General features: G+C 43.5%; 1 long non-coding RNA gene across 1 annotated transcript; it reads right to left on the reverse strand.

The window, feature by feature from the left end:
* Window positions 1-1,334: 1,334 nt before the first annotated feature.
* On the reverse strand, window positions 1,335-8,953 carry LOC124128296. Its single transcript, XR_007219231.1, has 10 exons — window positions 8,483-8,953; window positions 7,824-8,305; window positions 7,166-7,647; window positions 6,515-6,996; window positions 5,856-6,337; window positions 5,198-5,679; window positions 3,891-4,372; window positions 3,232-3,713; window positions 2,573-3,054; window positions 1,335-2,403 (listed from the first exon to the last, which is right to left on the reverse strand). It is a non-coding gene; the product is annotated as an uncharacterized LOC124128296 (long non-coding RNA).
* Window positions 8,954-9,030: the final 77 nt, after the last annotated feature.

Genomic DNA, 9,030 nt, shown 5'->3' on the forward strand with positions numbered 1-9,030 from the left:
GTCCCGGAATAACACGAGTTGGTCACGGATGGTACTAGTCCGGACTGATGCCAGTTTATAGCGCTAGCCCACTGAGATACCATGTGGCAGTTTAACATGAATACCCCACTCAGACACAGTATATTGACTCCGCGCCGACCAGTCATTGTTTTATCCCCTTAATGCCGAGCATTCTACATCATCTATTCTAACGACATCAAACTGATATGTAATATACTATAGGGGAGCAGGACATGCTTACCCTTTTCGCGAACACCTGGTGTCATAACTGATTTTCATACATATATATTTCATCTATCTGTACACAATCTGAGGCTAGGCTATCAACCCTTGGGGGCGGTCGGGTAGCCTAGTGGTTACAGCGTTCGCTCGTCACGCCGAGGACGCGGGTTCGAATCCCGACATGGGTACAATGTGTGAAGCCCATTTCTGGTGTCCCCCGCCGTGATATTGCTGGAATATTGCTAAAGGCGGCGTAAAACCAAACTCACTCACACACACTCACTATCAACCCTTGAGCTACATTCGCTTGTTAATCCGACTAGACCTCGCCATGAACTCATAATCAATAATTACAGCTTATATCTTATACTGGAACCAACCATGTGAATATTCCGAGTCAGAATAGGTCCAGGGCGACCACATGGATCGAGTGGTCAGTCTTGGTTACTTCTGATAGCGCGTAATCGTACTAAGACAGGGTGTGTCTTTGGTTAAAATGTCAATCACTTGATTGTCTGGCCCAGACTATTACTTACAGACCGCCGTCAAATGTGGAAGTTTGCTGAGTGCGGCGTTAAACAAAAACAAACAAACAAACAAACAGCAAATTATAGTTGAACAAGCTGCGACCAGCTGTTTATTACTTATTAGCAAGCATGCAACTTCACAGAACGTTTGAGGGCCTGCTGAAGCCCGACACGTAAAACCAGAGATAAAACAACCAATAGTTGGAAAACTCTCTGGAACCGTGTCCCCTCAACGAATGCAACAGCAGTGCTACTGGAGGGTTTACAGTAGAAGAATATAATTTATCATCCAAAACTGGTCCCCACAGGAGATATCGCTTGGATGAGATCAAGCGATATCTACACTGTAGATATCGCTGCAAAGAAATTACATCACAATGCTTTGCAGACCATTGTGACGTCACTGGTTACCATGACGTCACAATCAAATGACATCACTAATGGCTCTGCTACTGAAGCTGTTAGCAGTACTTTGTACACTGAGGACACTGCTAATTACTGTCTACAAATTGAAAAAAAGTTGAAAGAATGATGTTGGATGATAAATAAAATCTCACCCTCGTGTCTTTTGATATCAAATATATCAACACTCGTTGATAAAAGTGGCAAAAACCTCGGCAAGCCTCGGAATTGTTCCACTTTTATCAACTCGTGTTGATATATTTTATATCAAAAGACACTCGGGTGAGATTCTCTATGTATCCAAAAGTGCGGAGATGAAAAGTTATGTGACGAAAACAATGGAAGCCAATACAATTCTTCTGACTGACATGATCAAAATGGAAAACAAGAAACTACAAACAAGAATGGACGGTCTCTTTAAAAGTTTGAACTTTAACGCTAACAGCATCAAAGAAAACAAGAAAAAAATTTCAAGAAGTGGTTACCGAATATGACCAGAAATTAAACCAGTCTTGCTTGACAACGGTATAAGGATCTATACCGAAACGTCGCTTTTTACAGTATTAAAGAAGTTGTTATCCATAAAATTGTGTCTATCTTGTCATCCGCCAACTTCAAAGTAATGCCTATCAAACAAGTTAAATATAAATAAATGAACATTTTGGAATATATTACCCATCACTACATCTTCAAATACATCAAGAATAATCGGAAGCTCTACAGAAAACACTGCAACTAAAATGATGTTGTAAATATTCATATTCATATTCCAATTCCCGGAAGATGCAGACGATTTTATCCAAGCGTTAGTCGACCAGACTGTGTTGAACCAAAGAGTAGTGGACAAGGCATGAGTGATCAAGAAAGAGCAGCCCCAAAGGCACAAATCGTGGCTGCATGAGTAACTCCGTTTGGATCAACGCTGTCAAGACCTTTCCAGGCATGACCAACACCGCCAAAAGCAGCACAGTCTGGTCCAACCCGTTCGGTGCACCCCACTTTGACTACTTGTGGGTTTTGCAGACAAGAATGAGCCAGAAAGTAGAGATTCTGGCAGTTGTGGACCAGGCCTGGGTGATCAAGATATAGTCACCTAAAGGCAGAAAACTAGACTGTCTGGATAGCCCCGATTGGTTCAACGCTGTCAGGATCATTCTATACATTGCCAACCCCAGTCAGATCAGCTCAGTCTGGGCACATCCGCCTCAAGCATCACTCTTTTGGCAGTGGCTGTTCATACATCAGAAAGTACCTGTTAAACGGAATGAGAACGTATATCATACAATTCCAATATCCTTCAAAATTGTTTTGATTCTGTTTGCAATTTAACTATCTTGCACCATTTTCAAATTTCATTACGAATAATCGGAGGTTCTATCAAAAACACTACAACTAAATTGATGTTCCTAATTTTCACTTACCAAGTCGAGGAAGATGCAGACAATTTTGTCCAAGCGTTAGACGACCAGACTGTGTTGAAGCAGAAAGAAGTGGACAAGGCATGGGTGACCAAGAGAGTGCAGCCCAAAAGGCACAAATCCTGACTGCCTGAGTAACTCCGGTTGGATCAACGCTGTCAAGACCATTCCAGGCATGACCAACACCGCCAAAAGCAGAACAGTCTGGTCCAACCCGTTCGGTGCACCCCACTTTGACTACTTGTGGGTTTTGCAGACAAGAATGAGCCAGAAAGTAGAGATTCTGGCAGTAGTGGACCAGGCCTGGGTGATCAAGACACGGTAACCCAAAGGCAGAAAACTAGACTGTCTGGATAGCCCCGATTGGTTCAACGCTATCAGGATCATTCTATACATTGCCAACCCCAGTCAGATCAGCTCAGTCTGGGCACATCCGCCTCAAGCATCACTCTTTCAGCAGTGGCTGATCATACATCAGAAGGTACCTGTTAAACGGAATGAGAACGTATATCATACAATTCCAATATCCTTCAAAATTGTTTTGATTCTGTTTGCAATTTAACAGTTTTTCCTTCATTTTCAAATTTGAAATTTTATTACGAATAATCGGAAGTTCTACCAAAAACACTACAACTAAATTGATGTTCCTAATTTTCACTTACCAAGTCGAGGAAGATGCAGACAATTTTGTCCAAGCGTTAGACGACCAGACTGTGTTGAAGCAGAAAGAAGTGGACAAGGCATGGGTGATCAAGAGAGTGCAGCCCAAAAGGCACAAATCCTGACTGCCTGAGTAACTCCGGTTGGATCAACGCTGTCAAAACCATTCCAGGCATGACCAGCACTGCGAAAAGCAGAACAGTCTGGTCCAACCCGTTCGGTGCACCCCACTTTGACTACTTGTGGGTTTTGAAGACAAGAATGAGCCAGAAAGTAGAGATTCTGGCAGTAGTGGACCAGGCCTGGGTGATCAAGACACGGTAACCCAAAGGCAGAAAACTAGACTGTCTGGATAGCCCCGATTGGTTCAACGCTGTCAGGATCATTCTATACATTGCCAACCCCAGTCAGATCAGCTCAGTCTGGGCACATCCGCCTCAAGCATCACTCTTTCAGCAGTGGCTGATCATACATCAGAAGGTACCTGTTAAACGGAATGAGAACGTACATCATACAATTCCAATATCCTTCAAAATTCTTTTGATTCTGTTTGCAATTTTACAGTTTTTCCTTCATTTTCAAATTTGAAATTTTATTACGAATAATCGGAAGTTCTACCAAAATCACTACAACTAAATTTATGCTCCTAATTTTCACTTACCAAGTCGAGGAAGATGCAGACAATTTTGTCCAAGCGTTAGACGACCAGACTGTGTTGAAGCAGAAAGAAGTGGACAAGGCATGGGTGATCAAGAGAGTGCAGCCCAAAAGGCACAAATCCTGACTGCCTGAGTAACTCCGGTTGGATCAACGCTGTCAAAACCATTCCAGGCATGACCAGCACTGCCAAAAGCAGAACAGTCTGGTCCAACCCGTTCGGTGCACCCAACTTTGACTACTTGTGGGTTTTGCAGACAAGAATGAGCCAGAAAGTAGAGATTCTGGCAGTAGTGGACCAGGCCTGGGTGATCAAGACACGGTAACCCAAAGGAAGAAAACTAGACTGTCTGGATAGCCCCGATTGGTTCAACGCTATCAGGATCATTCTATACATTGCCAACCCCAGTCAGATCAGCTCAGTCTGGGCACATCCGCCTCAAGCATCACTCTTTCAGCAGTGGCTGATCATACATCAGAAGGTACCTGTTAAACGGAATGAGAACGTATATCATACAATTCCAATATCCTTCAAAATTGTTTTGATTCTGTTTGCAATTTAACTATCTTGCACCATTTTCAAATTTCATTACGAATAATCAGAGGTTCTATCAAAAACACTACAACTAAATTGATGTTCCTAATTTTCACTTACCAAGTCGAGGAAGATGCAAACGATTTTGTCCAAGCGTTAGACGACCAGACAGTGTTGAAGCAGAAAGAAGTGGACAAGGCATGGGGGACCAAGAGAGTGCAGCCCAAAAGGCACAAATCCTGACTGCCTGAGTAACTCCGGTTGGATCAACGCTGTCAAGACCATTCCAGGCATGACCAACACCGCCAAAAGCAGAACAGTCTGGTCCAACCCGTTCGGTGCACCCCACTTTGACTACTTGTGAGTTTTGCAGACAAGAATGAGCCAGAAAGTAGAGATTCTGGCAGTAGTGGATCAGGCCTGGGTGATCAAGACACGGTAACCCAAAGGAAGAAAACTAGACTGTCTGGATAGCCCCGATTGGTTCAACGCTGTCAGGATCATTCTATACATTGCCAACCCCAGTCAGATCAGCTCAGTCGGCACATCCGCCTCAAGCATCACTCTTTTGGCAGTGGCTGATCATACATCAGAAGGTACCTGTTAAACGGAATGAGAACGTATATCATACAATTCCAATATCCTTCAAAATTGTTTTGATTCTGTTTGCAATTTAACCATTTTCCTTTATCTTCTAATTTGAAATTTTATTACGAATAATCGGAATTCCTACCAAAAACACTACAACTAAATTGATGCTCCTAATTTTCACTTACCAAGTCGAGGAAGATGCAGACAATTTTGTCCAAGCGTTAGACGACCAGACTGTGTTGAAGCAGAAAGAAGTGGACAAGGCATGGGTGATCAAGAGAGTGCAGCCCAAAAGGCACAAATCCTGACTGACTGAGTAACTCCGTTTGGATCAACGCTGTCAAAACCATTCCAGGCATGACCAACACCGCCAAAAGCAGAACAGTCTGGTCCAACCCGTTTGGTGCAGCACACTTTGACTACTTGTGGGTTTTGCAGACAAGAATGAGCCAGAAAGTAGAGATTCTGGCAGTAATGGACCAGGCCTGGGTGATCAAGACACGGTAACCCAAAGGCAGAAAACTAGACTGTCTGGATAGCCCCGATTGGTTCAACGCTATCAGGATCATTCTATACATTGCCAACCCCAGTCAGATCAGCTCAGTCTGGGCACATCCGCCTCAAGCATCACTCTTTCAGCAGTGGCTGATCATACATCAGAAGGTACCTGTTAAACGGAATGAGAACGTATATCATACAATTCCAATATCCTTCAAAATTGTTTTGATTCTGTTTGCAATTTAACCATTTTCCTTCATTTTCAAATTTGAAATTTTATAATGAATAATCGGAAGTTCTACCAAAAACACTACAACTAAATTGATGTTCCTAATTTTCACTTACCAAGTCGAGGAAGATGCAGACAATTTTGTCCAAGCGTTAGACGACCAGACTGTGTTGAAGCAGAAAGAAGTGGACAAGGCATGGGTGATCAAGAGAGTGCAGCCCAAAAGGCACAAATCCTGACTGCCTGAGTAACTCCGGTTGGATCAACGCTGTCAAAACCATTCCAGGCATGACCAGCACTGCCAAAAGCAGAACAGTCTGGTCCAACCCGTTCGGTGCACCCAACTTTGACTACTTGTGGGTTTTGCAGACAAGAATGAGCCAGAAAGTAGAGATTCTGGCAGTAGTGGACCAGGCCTGGGTGATCAAGACACGGTAACCCAAAGGAAGAAAACTAGACTGTCTGGATAGCCCCGATTGGTTCAACGCTGTCAGGATCATTCTATACATTGCCAACCCCAGTCAGATCAGCTCAGTCTGGGCACATCCGCCTCAAGCATCACTCTTTCAGCAGTGGCTGATCATACATCAGAAGGTACCTGTTAAACGGAATGAGAACGTACATCATACAATTCCAATATCCTTCAAAATTCTTTTGATTCTGTTTGCAATTTTACAGTTTTTCCTTCATTTTCAAATTTGAAATTTTATTACGAATAATCGGAAGTTCTACCAAAATCACTGCAACTAAATTGATGTTCCTAATTTTCACTTACCAAGTCGAGGAAGATGCAGACAATTTTGTCCAAGCGTTAGACGACCAGACTGTGTTGAAGCAGAAAGAAGTGGACAAGGCATGGGTGATCAAGAGAGTGCAGCCCAAAAGGCACAAATCCTGACTGCCTGAGTAACTCTGGTTGGATCAACGCTGTCGAAACCATTCCAGGCATGACCAGCACTGCCAAAAGCAGAACAGTCTGGTCCAACCCGTTCGGTGCACCCCACTTTGACTACTTGTGGGTTTTGCAGACAAGAATGAGCCAGAAAGTAGAGATTCTGGCAGTAGTGGACCAGGCCTGGGTGATCAAGACACGGTAACCCAAAGGAAGAAAACTAGACTCTCTGGATAGCCCCGATTGGTTCAACGCTGTCAGGATCATTCTATACATTGCCAACCCCAGTCAGATCAGCTCAGTCTGGGCACATCCGCCTCAAGCATCACTCTTTCAGCAGTGGCTGATCATACATCAGAAAGTACCTGTTAAACGGAATGAGAACGTATATCATACAATTCCAATATCCTTCAAAATTGTTTTGATTCTGTTTGCAATTTAACTATCTTGCACCATTTTCAAATTTCATTACGAATAATCGGAGGTTCTATCAAAAACACTACAACTAAATTGATGTTCCTAATTTTTACTTACCAAGTCGAGGAAGATGCAGACAATTTTGTCCAAGCGTTAGACGACCAGACAGTGTTGAAGCAGAAAGAAGTGGACAAGGCATGGGGGACCAAGAGAGTGCAGCCCAAAAGGCACAAATCCTGACTGCCTGAGTAACTCCGGTTGGATCAACGCTGTCAAGACCATTCCAGGCATGACCAACACCGCCAAAAGCAGAACAGTCTGGTCCAACCCGTTCGGTGCACCCCACTTTGACTACTTGTGGGTTTTGCAGACAAGAATGAGCCAGAAAGTAGAGATTCTGGTAGTAGTGGATCAGGCCTGGGTGATCAAGACACGGTAACCCAAAGGCAGAAAACTAGACTGTCTGGATAGCCCCGATTGGTTCAACGCTGTCAGGATCATTCTATACATTGCCAACCCCAGTCAGATCAGCTCAGTCTGGGCACATCCGCCTCAAGCATCACTCTTTCAGCAGTGGCTGATCATACATCAGAAGGTACCTGTTAAACGGAATGAGAACGTATATCATACAATTCCAATATCCTTCAAAATTGTTTTGATTCTGTTTGCAATTTAACCATTTTCCTTCATTTTCAAATTTGAAATTTTATAATGAATAATCGGAAGTTCTACCAAAAACACTACAACTAAATTGATGCTCCTAATTTTCACTTACCAAGTCGAGGAAGATGCAGACAATTTTGTCCAAGCGTTAGACGACCAGACTGTGTTGAAGCAGAAAGAAGTGGACAAGGCATGGGTGATCAAGAGAGTGCAGCCCAAAAGGCACAAATCCTGACTGACTGAGTAACTCCGTTTGGATCAACGCTGTCAAAACCATTCCAGGCATGACCAACACCGCCAAAAGCAGAACAGTCTGGTCCAACCCGTTCGGTGCAGCACACTTTGACTACTTGTGGGTTTTGCAGACAAGAATGAGCCAGAAAGTAGAGATTCTGGCAGTAATGGACCAGGCCTGGGTGATCAAGACACGGTAACCCAAAGGCAGAAAACTAGACTGTCTGGATAGCCCCGATTGGTTCAACGCTGTCAGGATCATTCTATACATTGCCAACCCCAGTCAGATCAGCTCAGTCTGGGCACATCCGCCTCAAGCATCACTCTTTCAGCAGTGGCTGATCATACATCAGAAGGTACCTGTTAAACGGAATGAGAACGTACATCATACAATTCCAATATCCTTCAAAATTGTTTTGATTCTGTTTGCAATTTTACAGTTTTTCCTTCATTTTCAAATTTGAAATTTTATTACGAATAATCGGAAGTTCTACCAAAAACACTACAACTAAATTGATGTTCCTAATTTTCACTTACCAAGTCGAGGAAGATGCAGACAATTTTGTCCAAGCGTTAGACGACCAGACTGTGTTGAAGCAGAAAGAAGTGGACAAGGCATGGGTGATCAAGAGAGTGCAGCCCAAAAGGCACAAATCCTGACTGACTGAGTAACTCCGGTTGGATCAACGCTGTCAAAACCATTCCAGGCATGACAAGCACTGCCAAAAGCAGAACAGTCTGGTCCAACCCGTTCGGTGCACCCCACTTTGACTACTTGTGGGTTTTGAAGACAAGAATGAGCCAGAAAGTAGAGATTCTGGCAGTAGTGGACCAGGCCTGGGTGATCAAGACACGGTAACCCAAAGGCAGAAAACTAGACTGTCTGGATAGCCCCGATTGGTTCAACGCTGTCAGGATCATTCTATACATTGCCAACCCCAGTCAGATCAGCTCAGTCTGGGCACATCCGCCTCAAGCATCACTCTTTCAGCAGTGGCTGATCATACATCAGATGATACCTGTTAAACGGAATGAGAACGTACATCATACAATTCCAATATCCTTCAAAATTCTTTTGATTCTGT

Source organism: Haliotis rufescens, unplaced genomic scaffold, assembly GCF_023055435.1.
Source record: "Haliotis rufescens isolate VD_foot unplaced genomic scaffold, xgHalRufe1.0.p SCAF_10, whole genome shotgun sequence".
In the NCBI taxonomy this organism is placed as follows: Eukaryota; Metazoa; Mollusca; class Gastropoda; order Lepetellida; family Haliotidae; genus Haliotis; species Haliotis rufescens.